The 15,989-nt window shown below is 39.3% G+C and overlaps 1 long non-coding RNA gene across 1 annotated transcript; it reads left to right on the forward strand.

Moving 5' to 3' along the window:
• The first annotated feature begins 987 nt into the window (after positions 1-987).
• LOC136835704 (uncharacterized) lies at positions 988-15,406 on the forward strand. Its single transcript, XR_010852246.1, has 3 exons — positions 988-1,131; positions 7,834-8,013; positions 15,217-15,406. It is a non-coding gene; the product is annotated as an uncharacterized lncRNA (long non-coding RNA).
• The last annotated feature ends 583 nt before the right edge of the window (positions 15,407-15,989 follow it).

A 15,989-nucleotide genomic window follows, 5' to 3' on the forward strand; every position in this document is an offset into this window, starting at 1 on the left:
TTGCCATTTATCTGGCGTCACAGTGCCAGATTCATTGATGCTGAATCATAAAACGAAAACCGAAACACAAAAGTAGCAACACAGTAAAATATGGAAATTGGAAAAGAATTTACCCCAAAAGCAATGAATTGTCTGAGACTGTGATTTGGCCCACCTCTGGAAATGCTCTATATATTCCAGAATTCCTTCTATAAATCCCCCAAAGCACAGAATGGATCCGTAACAGTCACTGAATCCAATTTCCGGAATGCCTTGTTTCGATTTCAAACATTTCCAGATTACCTCGACCAGACACGCCTATTTTGTTTGCATGTTTATTTCGTGAGTTAAGGATGTTGCCTATGTAGTATATCGTTTATTATATATTTTGTTTGTTTGTTTATACATCAAGTTTCCATAGGTATATATATGTATATATAATGTGTGTGTGGCTGTTTATGTGTTCGTGTGTCGTGCGACTGTGTCGTCAATAGTGATGTCCAAAAATGCTCAGAATAATCAGTTTTTTTTTTCTGTTTTACTTTATATAAAATATTTTGCGTTATTATGGTGATTAGCTAGGCTACAGTTTTCAGGGGTTTTACACAATAAATAAACCACAAAATCACGAGTGCCTATTGCAGATGCATAGGTTACAAAACTGTAATGAATTCTAGCAATTAAAAAAATGGCGGGTGATCCAATGTGAATTTATTCAGTCGATGGTCAAAAAATTAATATAAATGAATGAGCACTTGCTTCCGAAAATCTTTACCGATCAGATTAAAGAAGAAAATGACAGCTAAGAAAGTATCGACTTTTTTTTTTTTAATTCACACAGAAAATTTTCGAAACGCGTTATTCCCTATGCGCTTCGAAGATCACGGATTAAATAGGTAAAGAAATATTCAGCCTATTTTTTCTGTATCCAGATTTACGAAAATGAGCCCAGGGTTTTACGAAATTAGTTTAGCAGTGTGACGTCATCTTTTTTACGGAAGGTGATAGTCATTTGTCAGGCGGAAGAATATTTTTCAGTTCCCAGAATCTCAGGTCTTGCGACACCGTGAAAATGTCAAGAATTCGAACTATTTTGTGGAATCTTTACTGAAAAATTTTGTGTGGTTGTGGTAAATTGCAGGTTATATTAATGTAAGTTTTGTGAATAGAAGTAAATAGGTTATTACAGGGGTATAGATTAATACATTAGCCTAGGCCTATGTAGCTAAGTGGAAAAGTTCATGTCGCGCACTGACTTATGGAATTCCCGTATATTGTTGTACGCGAAGAACCTACAACTGGTAAAACTTTGACCACATAGCCCCGTAGCAGGTTAGTGCTGTCAATGAACCTTATGGGGTGCACTGTAGCCATTACTAAAGGTTCTTTGCAGCGTCCCTTCGGCCCCTAGCTGCAACCCTTTCATTCCTGTTACAGTACCTCTGTTCATGTTCTCTTTCATCCATCTTCCTTACCAACGTTTCACAGTGCAATTGCGAGGTTTTCCTCGTGTTACATCTTTCAAACCTACCTATTCTTAATTTGACTTTCCGGGGCAGAATGACTTCAAAGGTCCCAGTGCTCGGCCTTTGGCCTAAACTCGATATTCCATTCCATTCCATTCTATTTAGTCTCACAGAACCCCACGTGTTTGTTAGAGAGGAATTCAACTTGAAATCACGCTAGCCTACAAATACTAACCTGTTGCAAGTTAGGCCCATGGCCTAGACTATATAAATCCAACTAGTCATTATTCCCCTGTGATGAAATGTACAGTAGTTTTGATAATGTAGGGTTTCGGTAAGGCCACAGAATAATTATGCACTTGTTATTCAGTTATGCACAATGTCATGTGGGCGGGGACATAGGTTAGGTAAGGATGTATTCCTGTTGGAATATGTCTTTAATCAGCTTTTAACTGCCCAGGACCCATGGAAACAGGCTTAAAGTGTGCAACTCTTGTGGCTTTTTTACCAGGGCTTCTGGTACCTATGTCTAATGGAAGTGGTTTTGCTGATAACACCATCATCCTAGAATGATACAGAATAATTTTTTTATAGGCAAGGTTAACTCGCACCCCAGGGGCATCTTTCATGATGCCTAAAATAACCATAACATAATACTGGGCAATAGACACTAATTATGGGTAATGAAAGGTTGTACCAGTTTTATGGGGCCAAACAGCAGTAAATCTTACCAGTAAAAAATAAGTTATTTCATAAGATTTGGTATTTGAGTGAGGTAGTGTTCCCTTTGTCCTTTTCCTTCTGTTTTTGCTTTTCCTGCTGCAGCCATTACCACAAATGTAGAATCTCTTAAGCTTTAGGCTACCAAGAGACTGGCCCTTAGAACAGTGTAAAATCTGCCACATTATGGTCACAGTATCATATGTTTCTCACCTGAGCAGTTTCTTTGTTAAGCCTAGTTGTAGTTCAAGAATGTTATGTGTGTAAGTCTGTAGTTCTTCAGTTTGAATAGCCGAAGCCGAATTAGTTTTCATGGATGAAATCAACATTTACCCTGCCTAGAATGACAGTTTTAACATCCTTACAATCAAATCTTGGCCATTAAACATCCCCCGAAAATTTTTCACATGTTACCTCAGCATTATGCTGCTGTTATGAAGATGCATCGCTTTGAACCCTTAACTGTGCACAAATGGATACATCCTGAGCTTGTCTGTCCTAGAGTCCCATGTCTTTACCTGGCAAGTAGGGGCTTCACCCCCTTTAACATTGCGTAAGAGGATACATCCTATCCTAACTTTCCTTAATGTGATATAACCTATAGTGGCCATGTTAGATTATCATTTTCTTCCTTAACTATTTAACAACTAACCATCTACTGAAAAGCAGTAATATGCAGGATGTTGAAGTGATGTGTTTTCAGTTTGTTAAATGTGTCATATGTATTGCAGGCTTAACTAGGTTATGTACATTCACATTTGCTAGGGTTTATAACAAAATGGTAATATATGACAAATCAGTGTTTTTTCCAACATTGGATTAAATGACTCGTTATCTAATGATGATGGAGGAGGTGTACTTTTCCCATTGAATGAGGGACAACTTAATAATAATGGTATTGCAGTACACTCCCAGAACACCTGAATTAACCCCAGTCACTGACCAGCCCGAACTATATCCCATAATTTTACCCACAAAGTGGGTATTTAACTGTCAGCGTTACCAGCGCTGCAGGAAAAATCTTGTCAAATGAGTTACTTGAAGTACCGTTGACAACTCTGCGGCAAATACCGGCCGACAGAGGCTGACATCCCCAATTGTTTTTAGTTCACTGTGCTGTGTGGATGTATCCTGCATCAGGCGAACTTTTGATCTTTAGTCCGACCCCCTTATAAATATTTTGGATATCAGATAACGACTTGGACTGTTTTTTCATTGCCCTTTTCTCCTGGATTGTACTTTATTGACTGTTTTTTGGAACTTCTCATGTTGACGGAAGTCCCAGTATTCCTTCCAGAGAGGAAAGATCTCAGACAGCCTCATTTCCATTACTTCCATCGGAAGCTCCACATGCTGAAGCTAGCTGCTTGGAGGTTGTCCAGCAAGCAGCCCATCATTCAGGACTCTCTAAGGCAGTGGCTTGCCAACTGTCTTTCTGTCTGAGAAGTTCGACTAGGAAACTTTACCAGGCCAGGTGGGAAATGTACCGTAGTTGGTGCTGAAAAGAGGGTCATAGCATTTCACGTCCGTCCATCGCGAAAGTAGCAGACTTCCTCTTGTTTTTGAGAAAGAAAAAGAATTTATCTTATTCTACGATTGTTGGTTATAGGTCGATGCTCAGTAGCACATTCCGGTTTCATCTACCTAAGCTTTCGACCAGGAGAATTTTACACTATCTATTAAGGTCTTTTAAAATAGAGTGGCCAATTTTTCCGCTTCGGTCCCCCTCGTGGGATTTGGCAGCTGTTTTAAGCTTGTTAAGCTCTTCATCATTCGAACCCTTAGAGTCGTTGTCCTTCAGGCAGTTAACCAAGAAGGTGTTATTTTTAGTTGCTCTGGCTACAGCAAGAAGAATTGGAGAGATTCGGGAAGTTTCTTGGACAGTATCCTTTTCGGGGAAGGATATTTTTCTTTCGTACTTGCCGGATTTTGTTGCTAAATCCGAATCGGAAATGAATCCTCTTCCTAGAGCATTTGAAGTTGCATCATTGAAATGATGCTGTGTCCGGTTATGGCTCTCAAAGTTTGTCTCGCACCAAGAAACTTTTGCCTCGTCCGAGAACCTTATTTGTTTCCCCTAAGTTTCCATCTCGTCCCGTTTCCGAAAATGCAATTAGTTTCTTCTTGTGAGAGGTTATTAGTCAAGCCTCAGAGGGTTCTTCATCGCTTTCGGAGCCTTCAAGTTCTTCACATCCAAGGGCGCATAGTATCAGGAGAATGGCTACTTCTGCGGCCTTACTGAAGAATTTTTCGGTGTCAGCAATCTTGGAAGTCAGTGTCGGTTTTCACAATGTTCTACCTTAGAGACATTGAGTTTTCTTCGGAGAAGGATTACTCACTGGGTTCTTTTGTTGTGGCCAACTCGATTTTATAATTAGATTGATTGTAATGTCAGGGTGTGGGGAGTTTTTAGGTAGGTAATGGTAGTCTAATGAACTTAGGTGTGTCTGTTGGTCAGCGTTCATATTTAGAGTATTAATTTGTTGTTAGGCCTTTGAGGTTGGGGCAGATCCGGATGACCAGGTTGGATTATCTTCAACCTCTTCTGCACAGCCATCTGCGTCAGCAAGTGGTGAAGAACTTGAAGGTCCTGCACACTCAACTTCTCCTCCATACATGAGAGGCTCTGAATAGCCACATGGGAGGTTCATCATACTCCTCCATACATGAGAGGCTCTGAGTAGTCACATGGGAGGTTTGTCTTTTCCCTTCCATTAATGAGAGGTATAGAATACCACATGGGAGGCAGCTTAACCCAGACAGTACCTTAGACACGAAACTGACATCAGGGTACTCTCTCTACAGGCATCCTCACCTACCGAGTTAAATAACCAGGTGAAGACACATTCATTTACACACAGTAGGTTGATTATAAGTTACCTGCTTTTCTTCGTCGACAGGTCGGGCTGAATTAGATTGATCACACCACCTTTAAAATTTTGTTAATCGGGCTAATTCAGGTGTTCAGGGAGTGTATTGCAATATAAAGTTTTCATAATAAAACTAATATTGTAATACTTACCTGAGCACCTGAATGATTCCCACCCACCTTCCCACTTCAATTTTTGATAGTGGAGATGGTGGCCTCTGTCGGCAGGTATTTGCAGCAGCATTGTCTACGTTACTTCAGGTAACTCATTTGACAAGATTTTTCCTGTAGCGTTGGTAACGCTGACAGTTAATTGCCCACTTTGTGGGTAAAATTATGGGGATATAGTTTGGACTGGTCAGTGACTAGGGCTAATTCAGGTGTTCAGGTAAGTATTACAATATTAGTTTTATTATGAAAACTTCATATTTGCTGCACGAAGTATGAAAGTTTTGTTTATCTTATAAGTCCACAGTTGATGTTTTGTGTGAATCCTGTAACATCTGGGTCTTCCCAAACTCTTAAGGCATATATAGTACACATAGCAGACAGTGCAGTAGTGCATCTTTCTGAAACTTCAAAACTTCCCTGATATTTTCAGATTCTAACAGATTTCCCATAGAGACATTTGCTGAGCAGTGCAATATAAGCATGAAAACATTAGCTTTATAAACTGATCATTGAAGTCTTGTTTGTTTGCATTCACAAATAAATTTATTTACTGGAATAGTTGCAATGGTCTACTTATAACCTTCCTGAATACAAAAGCCATTGCTATTATCAGTGTATTTTCAAGGCTTATAATGCTGTAAGAATACAAACTATTTTCTTTATTTGGTCTGGGGTAATGCAACTTTGATATCCTTTGCAAATACCTAGTTGTGCCAGAAAATGTGGAAGGAAAAGTACAGGGATTCATTCTAATGTATCATACAGTGAAGAGTCCTACCTAATTTGAGAGCCAGCCTGGAACACCATAGCTAAACATGACTAAGGGTGCCATAAGTCAGAGAGTGAAATATAAGAATTCATCCAAGCATTGCCTAACCTATGGTCCAATGAACAACTGCCCTCTCACCCCTACCCTTGGACCCCTATTGTAACTTGAGATAGGGCACCTTAAATCTCACAGACAATATTTGCTTAGGATCTTTCCTAGGTAATGAGCCCCAACAAAGCTCGGGGGTCATTATCAAGGAAGGATATTTCTTGGAGGTCATTATCTAAGATTGGACTACTTGGGGGTCACTGTCTAGGAAAGATCCCCACAGATCTTTCTTAGATAGTGACCCTTAACAAGGCTCAGGGGTTGTTATCTAGGGCTGATATTTTTTGCGGGTCGTTATCTAAGACTGGACTACTTGTGGGTCACTATCTAGGAAAGATCCTTGGCTTATAAACATTGGTTATTTTTTACCTTAATCATCACTGTCTTGCTGCAAAGGGTCATTATCTAAGATTGGACTACTTAGGGGTCAATGTCAAGGAAAGATCCCCACAGATCTTTCCTAGATAGTGACCCCCAACAAGGCTTGGGGTTGTTATCTAGGACGGATGTTTCTTGGGGGTCATTATCTAAGACTGGACTACTTGGGGGTCACTATCTAGGAAAGGTCCTTTGCTCATAAACATTGGTTATTTTTTACCTTAATCGTCACTGTCCCTTGACTCTTCCCAACCTAACCTGGCTCAAATATAAGGTTGCTGCTGTGGTACCATTTTTATTATTGCAAGACACAGGTATTCAAATTGGTAAACCAAATTATATATTTAAAATCACTTACTTTTTTTAGAACCTGTACACTAACATGTACAGTATTCTATCTACAGCAAAGGTAACTTCATAGACATCATTATGTTGAAAAATAAAAGCAGCATCACAGCAAATGTATGCATGAAAGATTCATGAAAAATTTATTAAAGGAATTGTCTTTTAATAGTCTGGAGATATAAGGCACCCATTTGCATGGCAATGTAAAATATTAGAAAACCTTACATATTTCTTCACAAACCAATAAGGTTCCGATTTTTACTGAACCCCTAGAAGAAAGGCCTCTTCCATTTATTGGTGGGTTCTTGTTGAGTGCAGAACTCATTTTAATCTGAACCATTCAACATGAAAAGTTAATGACCTCAGTTAATGGCTTGCACTATAAGTTTAAAAATGGGAACTTGAAGCTGAGATACAGTGAGAGGGGAAAAGATAGAGAGAAAACATGGTACCTTTACTCCTCAAGTAGTTCTCAGGTCCACATTTGCTACAAGACTTCCCAAAGTAGTAAGCACTGCGAGACATACATTCTAATTGAACAGTATATGGTACTGTATACCTAAATCCAGGAATGGGGTACAAAATATTAAAATACAGCCAAATTCTTGCCAGTATAGCCATTCCTGTGGGAATCTTTCCTAGACAGTGACCCCCAAGTAGTCTGATCTTAGAATTTGGCTGTATTTTAATATTTGTAGGTGCAAAGAAAAAGGAAGAGAGTTGATATCTGGTCCCCTACAATATCATAGCCTTGATATATCATACTAAGGGTCACAGTATTAGTGTTATATTGCCCACATAAATCTGGCAAAGTTATGTCATAGCAAATTTAAGATGGCCGTAATTTAACTGTACCATTGCCCCTCTAATGTGAAGGAGCAACCCAAACTTTTCAATGAAACCCTTGTTTACAGGGTTCTAAAAATAATTGTTTTGCCATTGCACAATAAAATATTCAGTGATTGTGAGATAAATATGATGAAATTAAGATGCTTTTCTGTATTTCTCATTTGACCATTTGCTTACAGGAAACTCTGCTGGATGTCAATACCCATCGTCCATGAGAATAAGTGAGCTGTCTTACTTGGCAAGTTTAAGAAGCAGGAAACGGTGGAGAATGTCTTGCTTCTGTGGAACATGAAGTGTCTCAAATTCCTATAATAATGGACACTCCTCATAAGCAAAGGCTGTCTAAATAGTTTTGCATGGTGAGTATACTGTACATGATTTTGCACATACCTTACACCTAATGTGCATGTTTCCTTTGAAGTTGTCATGGGGTTGATCTATCAGCTTTCAAATACACTTTCTTTTAGTTGGGAACTTTTAACACAAGGAATTCTGTCTGTGGAGATGATACCTTTAGCAAATACAATAGGTAAAATATTAGCTGCAGCAGAAAACTATAGAATTTCATTACTTGGCACAGGAGAAGTTACCCATACCCTTCACCAAACAGGAACCATGAATGACGCAGAGACCTCAGTGAGATTGTGTGAATAATGCCATTGATTTATTAAATGGTGCTTTTCATTAACTTAGCCCCACTTGAAAGTTACTAGAATAGCATAGGCTCATGTCACTGACATACAACTTAAAAATTTTATAAAGTGAAAGTGCACAGCCCAGTTTTTTCAAACATTGGAATCAGTTCATCAACAGTCATGGTCAGTCTTTGCATCAAACTTCATCAGTAGAACCCCAAATTATGCTGTGTGGAAAAGGTGTCGAAGATACATGGAATTTTGGTCCTATTCCGTAAATTGAATTTCAAGAAACAGTGTATGACAAATCTTTCAAAAGTGAGTGATGCCTTCACCAGGCATTTTGCTATTGTCTACCATAAATCAAGTTGCCTTCCAAGGTATTAGAGGTAGAGGAAGGCATTATATATTCTTAACACCCAAGCTAACAAGAACCTCTAATATAAAATTCATTTAATGAAAAAGACTGTTTCAGCCTGAGACTGCTGCTCTGGACCTGACGATATTAGATATAAATACAATATGATTGAGAATGCTCTAGAAATACATAACTATTTACCATTAGTGTCAGAAACAGATTATGGTGTGACATAAATTTGGGCATACTGTCTAATTACCTTGACATCTTGGTTTTGACAGGTACTTAAATGGGAAAAAAACTGGTCAATATAAGACTAGAAAGGAAAGCAGCAAAGACAGGAAATTTTCAAAATTGGGAGGTCTTCAGGGATAGTGTACCAAATGTAACCTTTACGGATACTCTCCCATCTCTTTTTGCAGCTCCTCTGGTGGCAAGAGTTGAGCTTAAGTTTCAGCTTAGCATTAACCAGATTATGAGGCAAATAGTTAGGTTGGCTTCACGTTCTTTTTGAGTGAAATGAGTCATTCATTTTTGTGATATCTGTGGAGTGAACTCATCCATTTAGACATCTGAAGGGCCAGAGGGTGTAGAGAGAGTTTGATTTCTGTGGCTGAATTTAAATTCTGACAAAACAATTCCATGGGTACCTCACCAGAAGTTGAGATGTTGAAAGCCAGATGTTAGAAGACCGTGAATATTTTAAAGTCAGTATCTTACTGATCACAAAGAGCAGATTGATAGACTGCTTGAATTTTTGACTGCAGTATTTACCATGCTGGTATTAGGTTAGCAATAGGCATTTCCAGGTCTTCTTTAATTCTAAGTGTTCTGTTTAATTTTGTAGATCGTAGATAATGCAAAGGGATATGTTGCAGGTAGCAACGAGTCAATTCAGGTGAAAAGTAACAAAGTTGCTCTTGTAGGAATTTTTAATAACCCTAGAACTATCATACCTGGCACTTCTAAGGATAGTGCTCTGGAAATGTGCATGATTTTAAATGCCGCTTTTTTCTATAATTGGAGTTATCTTCGACTTAAAGCTTCCCTTTTCACAGAATATAGCCCCCATACTAGTAGCCCATTGTTATTGGTTAGTGAAGCCAGAAAGCAGATGGAAACCATGACTCTTATTACTCAGACCTCTACATTTTTTTCAAGACTAAATTAGCTGGAGATTTTTTTGTTTTTGAGTCCCAGAGGAAATAAACCATTGGTCAAGCTTACCTTGCCAGGTGTAGCTCTCTTAAGGAGAAGCTATGGCATATGACTTACTTCTTTATAAATCTTTGATGGATTTTCTTGAAATTTTTTTATCTGAAATCACATTTGGGTTCTAATGATGACTAGGAAACAGGCTGATTGAATTTGTGCAAAACAAAAACAAAAAATCGTTTTTTGAAAGGAAATTCTAGGTGCATAGCAAAATAACATTTGAATATGAGTTTGTGCATTCTCCAGCTGTAAAGAAAATAGAGACTTGTTGTATTTGCATTAAGACCAGATGGCTTTGTGTGTGAGTCTAGTTATATTTGTTGTGTCTTGAAAGAAAGGGCATTTATTTGGGATGAATCTTACTTACTGTTAAAGTTAGCTTACATCTCCTCACCAATAGGCGAGTCGGCATTCAAACAAAATATCGAATGGCTGCCCAGATGACTGTCTAGTTCTCCTGTTATCTACCAGGTGTTTTTCCACACGTTTTAGCTTTTGTCAGAATTCTCCTTGCTGCCATTGCTCATAGGCGTTTGTTGGTATTTGTGAAGTTTTGGCCGTTTTGCACCTGTTTACGGTATTGTAATTTCATTTTCCTAGGATGTCTTCCACCGGAAGGAAAATCTATGTAGGATTGATTTTTGTTTAAGCAGGATGCTGAAATTTGAAGTAGGTCAGCATTCGGTTTGTACCGGCTGCAAGGGTACAGAGTGTGATCTCGAAACTAGATGTGAGGAATGTAGGGATTGGTCTGAGGACTTTATGCTTAAATATGTCAGATATAGGAAATGAAGGGAAGCTGATAGATTGCTAAAGCAGTTAGTTAAGGTCAGGACTTAAACCTGTCAGTTCTTCCCTACCTAGTGTCCATTCATCTGTAGCTATCCCTACTCAGGCTAGGCATTTTGATAGTGCTAGTTTTGAGACTTCCTTTGTAGTTCCGCCTTCTGCTCCCTTTCAGTTCAGGAAGAGCATATCGAGAAGTAGAACAGGGCATTAACCTTATTTTAAGTTCTGTTACAAGTTTAACTGAGTTCGTGACAGGGAACCATTGCAAATCCCCCATAGTGTGCGTTCTTTTTCGCTTCCCCTGTTAGAAGTAATGTGTTGGTGCCTCGCCTGTTCGTAGCCCGAGCCTTGGACTGCCCTGCAATAGTGGTACTTTGCGAAAGAGTCAGCTACCAGGGAACTAGGTCTGTTTTCCGGGCAATGGGGTTCTGCACTCTCCAATACCTACATCTCCCTTTTCACCGTCTTGTTGGCCATATTTAGAATTAGTGTATATACATATTAATATCCTTCTCAAGGCAATCATTTTCGCATTCCCTCTCTGTTTTTCACAAACTTTGTCTCGTATAATGCGTTAGCCAAAAGATCGTTTTGGTAAATGTTAATCTTCGCTACATATGCGACTTCTGCTGTCATTGGCACCTAGTATGAGGTTCTTAGCACCTTTAGAACTAATTATATAGGTATAGACAGTTTTATTAAAATTATTGTGTCTGTAGCGAGTTTTACTTATTCTGATGTTATGTCGACTTGGTCGATTGTTTAACCAATCTCTCGTCTTTTGTTCATTCCAAACCTTTGTCTGCTAGGCTGTTCCCCTTCTCCGTCGAAATGCACTCGTTCATTTTTTACATGCTATTTCTTCGGCTATCAGCAAATCTCTTACTTTGCCTTGATTAATGTTTCTCTTTCCAAATCTACCATGGTTATAGTATCTTCTGTTGTTTCCAAGCTAGATATTATTCTAACTACATAGCTTTCAAAGGCTGTGTCGCATGGGAATGCTCTCAAGTATGTTGACTTGCTTTCGGACAAGGCGGGAAAGTTGTAACTCCTCTTCCCCCTGCCTCCTGATATTTCCCATTTTCTTTTGCCGCCTAGTTTTCTGTCATTTAGCTGACTCATGTGGACTCGGCTGAGTTGCTTCAGATTGTCTCCCTTTCAAAGAGTCGTGGATTTGATGCAGTACTCGGCTGCTGTCACCAGGTGTCACTTCTTGTCGCCAGCTGTCTGCTCCTGTCGCCCTCTGGCAGAAGAAGAGTTTGAATCAGAGGATCTCCTTCGCTTTGATTGGTGTTTGCTGGAGTGTTGCGCTTCTCTGTATCCTCATTTAGTTGAGGAAGGCGACCACATAGAGAATAGGTCTCGCTTGTCATTGAGTATTTCGGCGCCCTCTAAGTATTTGAAGAAGAGAACCCAAGCTTTTGATTAAGGTTTTTGGTGCCGGCGGGAGTTTAGCGAGGAAAAGTTAGTTTTTAACTCATTTCTGATTCTGCAGACTATGTTCTCATGCTTATACTAACTCGGTTTGGAAGAAGTGAGAATACTTATGCTTTCTATATGCATATGCTGCACAGGTTAAGGCAATAAGAGAGTATATATTGGTGCACATTTTGTTTTATACCTTTCAGGGATAAGTTCAGCTCTCAGATTCTGGTAGATGGCCAGTTGCAAGCTCCTGGCATGCTTGGAGAGACTTAGGAATGGAACCTTACATGGTGAAGGCAGTGAATGAAAGTTATGATTCCTTTTTGGTTACCCTCCACTGGTTTAATCTTCTGTAGCTGTTCCTTTGTCTTCTCCAGCCGAAGTCTCATTCTTTAGTAGGAAGAATGAAATGGACCAGGCGGTAAATCAGTGGGATTTTACCTCTGACTTCCCTAGCTCCATAAGCAACTATAGATTGGCAGTCATTGTTGGATACATTGAGACTGAATAACTTGAAGTGTCTGTCCCCATACGTTTGGTTTTTCCAGCATGGTTTTAGTGACTTTCCAAAAGAACGATCAGATGTTTTGCGGATGTGCATCCTCAGTCACGTGGGTTCTTTCGAGGTGTATTTACAGAGAATTTATTGTCGTTCAAGGCGCTTGCTTGTCTTCATGTACAGCCCCTCTATAAGTATTCACAGGGAATTTGTTGTCTATAGGTGGATGGTGTAAAATTTTAGTAGCAAGAAATCTTTTCTACTGAATCACTGGTTCAAGTTGGCCAACTCTGTTGACAGTATTCTAAAGGCCAAGGACCTGTTGCTTCACCTGGCTCAGTCTCTGTGCATTATGATTTTCAGTCGACTTCCCTAAATCCTCCTCATTCTTATCTAGTTGATGTGGGGATGATACTTGAAATTTGCGGGATTGTTTGTCAGAAGACGAGTAGGCACTTCTTGAATTTTAGCCCTAAAGGAAGCATCCTAATTGGTAAGGGCTTTCTTTGTTAGGAAACATGGCCTCACTGGGGATTTTATCAGAATAATAAGGCTCAATTACTATACAGTCTCAGCATAAGAGATTATGACTTTCAGCTAATGTTCTTTAAATTTATAAGTAATCAGGACCATCATTGTCGCCATGTTCTGTAGGAGGGACTCTATAACCAAGAGTTGACCATTTTATTCTTAAAACTTGCGTCCAGGTTTTGTTTTTCCCGCAGCCATGCAACACGAGACAAAGAATGTTAACTAGTGTCGTTACACTTTTATACAACATAGAATGGTCAACACCACACCTGGGAAAATTTACTAGATGTCAGGGCAGTGGAATGACCATCGAAGATGCCTAGCAGGTTTACCCTTGGTCAGAAACAAAGTCGTACTGGAAAGTTTGCTTCTTTGAGTGAAATGAACAACATGATACTGGTTTGATAATTCATTCTGTGGAAGGACAGTGTTTTTGGCAATTGGGGATTCAGAAAGAACAAAACTACCTATAGAGAGGCCATCATATTTGCAAGTTTGACAGCTGCTGTGGGATTAGAGGAGCGCTCAAATGTAGACTTATTAACATGCAGCTGAACAGGAACAGCCAGTCGATTACTATTCCTTTAGGGCCCTCAGGCTTGATTAGCGGATGCATTAACTTAAATTAGGCCTGATTCAGATTAAATAAGCCTTCCCCCTCTATCTACTCAAAGGAAGTATTGAGCAAATTTCAAGTTCAAGAATTGTTTAGTGACCTGTAGAGCCCTAGTAGCCTCAGAACAAATGATTTTCAAACTTTCTAGCTCTCTTGGTAGATGTGTCTCTTATTCTTCCGTTAGGGAGAAATCGAGTCTAACTACAGAATTCCATGCATGTCCACTAACTTCTGCATCTCACACTTAACCACTTGGACATGCTCGACTATCTCCTCCCAATAAGGGGATTTTCAAAGGTATCATGGGATCTGTCCTTAAGTGGAAAACAACCGTGGCCTTGTGTCAGAAGCAGTGGTTTGTGTAATGCTCAGGGTGCCGTTCTAGAGGAATTTTCAGCACCTGGAACCTTGTAGACATCAAAGTTTAACTTACTTTTTCGCTGTCTATTTTCAAGGTTATTGTTCCATACTTTTCTCGGTGTTGTGTCATGTGCTATAAGATCTGGCTGATGACCATCACCTTAAGGTGTTGAGATGGAGACACTTCATCTCAGTATCAGTCTCTCTCAGAAATTTAGACACAGGTCTAAATTTTATCTGCAGATTCTTTTGAGTTCCTGTGAATTATTGACTATGAAACCACTTTTTATTTAACACTATCGGCAGTTAAAAGAGTAAATTTATTGCAAGCACTCCTTAACACTGTTGTAAAAGGAATGCCATTTTATCTTTTTGCCTTAGAGCTGAGAATGATGTTAATGCAAAGTTTTTCAGAGAACTGTAAGTATTCAAATTTAACCTCTTTGGGGGTGAAGAAGAGGAAACACTTCTCTGTCCTGTTGGGGCAATTAAAACTTATATAATTAGTTAGGTTAAGCCTGGAAGAGGAAGCTATCCTTTTGTTTTCTGATTTTAGAACCCCAGAACATCTTTAAGGTTAAGCCTGGAGGAAGCAAAGTTAACCTAGATGTCTTTGTCAAAGGTTAAGCCTGGAAGAGGCAAAGTTAACGTTTTGTTTTGTGGTGGTAGAAAACTTAGTTGTCTTTAGCAATGGTTAAGCCTGGAGGAGACAAAGTTAACTTTTTGTTTTGTGGTTTTAGAAAACCTAGAATGTCTTTGTCAAAGAACGTGAAGTTCTCAGTGATGTATTTGATTAAGCTAGTGCATGAGAACCAGCTCCATCCTTTTACTTTTATTGAAGGGAAACATTCATAATGTGAGAGCAACTGCAACTTCATTTAGTGTTATGACCATTTGTCACTTGAGGATGGGATTAATGCTGCGCAGTAGAAGTGCAGTTTGGTTTTGCCCGCTCACTACCTCTACTATTACCTGATAGTCTTTTCCTGAACCAAAGAAAAGGCAATTCTTTTGGCTCTTTGTTTAAAATTCCAGGTTTTAATAATTTGGGGAGTATGAAGGTACTTACTTTGTATAGGAGCATACCTTTATATCATAAAAGTTTTTTTTTTTTTTTGACTCGTTTTTTAGGGCCTTTGGACCCAGGCACAGGGGTCCCCTCACGCCGCTTCCGTTTCATGCTGGCAGAATTGAAGCGGTTTTCTCCGCAAGGCTGCTCTTCGCTGTATACGTATGAGAGCCTTGCTCCCTGAATGGAATCCAACTTGGTGGCAGTAAGATCTAGAAAGGATTCCAGATTAGGTAAGAATGTTTTGGGTTTCATGCAAGAAACCTTTAGCTCAATTGGCTGAGCAGATTTTTGTCTAGCTGCACTACCCTCCGACTTCTCAATGTGGGAATCGGCTAACTTTAAGAGTAGGTAAGAAATAATATAAATTTTCATAATAAAACTTATTATGTGGATACTTTCCTACTGCTGAAGTAGACCCCACCCAGCCTCCCCAGAACTTAGTGGGCTGTCAAGGAGAATTCTGACAAAAGCTAAAACATATTGGAAATGCACCTGGTGGAGAACAGGTGAACTAGTCATCCAGGCACCCATTTGATCTTTTGTTTGAATGCCGACTCGCCTGTTGGCGCGGAGATATAAGCTAACTTTAACAGTAGGTAAGCATCCAAATAATAAATTTTATTATGAAGATTTATGTAATGCTCTTCCGTAGCAGACAGTGATATGCATTTATAGTTTATTATATATTCAACATTTTAGTTTCTATTATGGTTATCTCATTTCGGTTGGTTTCATTTTAAGGTTTCTCTCTCTCTCTCTCTCTCTCTCTCTCTCTCTCTCTCTCACACACACACACACACACACACACACATGCATTTTCTCTTACTCACCC

The sequence above is a fragment of the Macrobrachium rosenbergii genome, chromosome 55 (genome assembly GCF_040412425.1).
Source record: "Macrobrachium rosenbergii isolate ZJJX-2024 chromosome 55, ASM4041242v1, whole genome shotgun sequence".
Classification (NCBI taxonomy): domain Eukaryota; kingdom Metazoa; phylum Arthropoda; class Malacostraca; order Decapoda; family Palaemonidae; genus Macrobrachium; species Macrobrachium rosenbergii.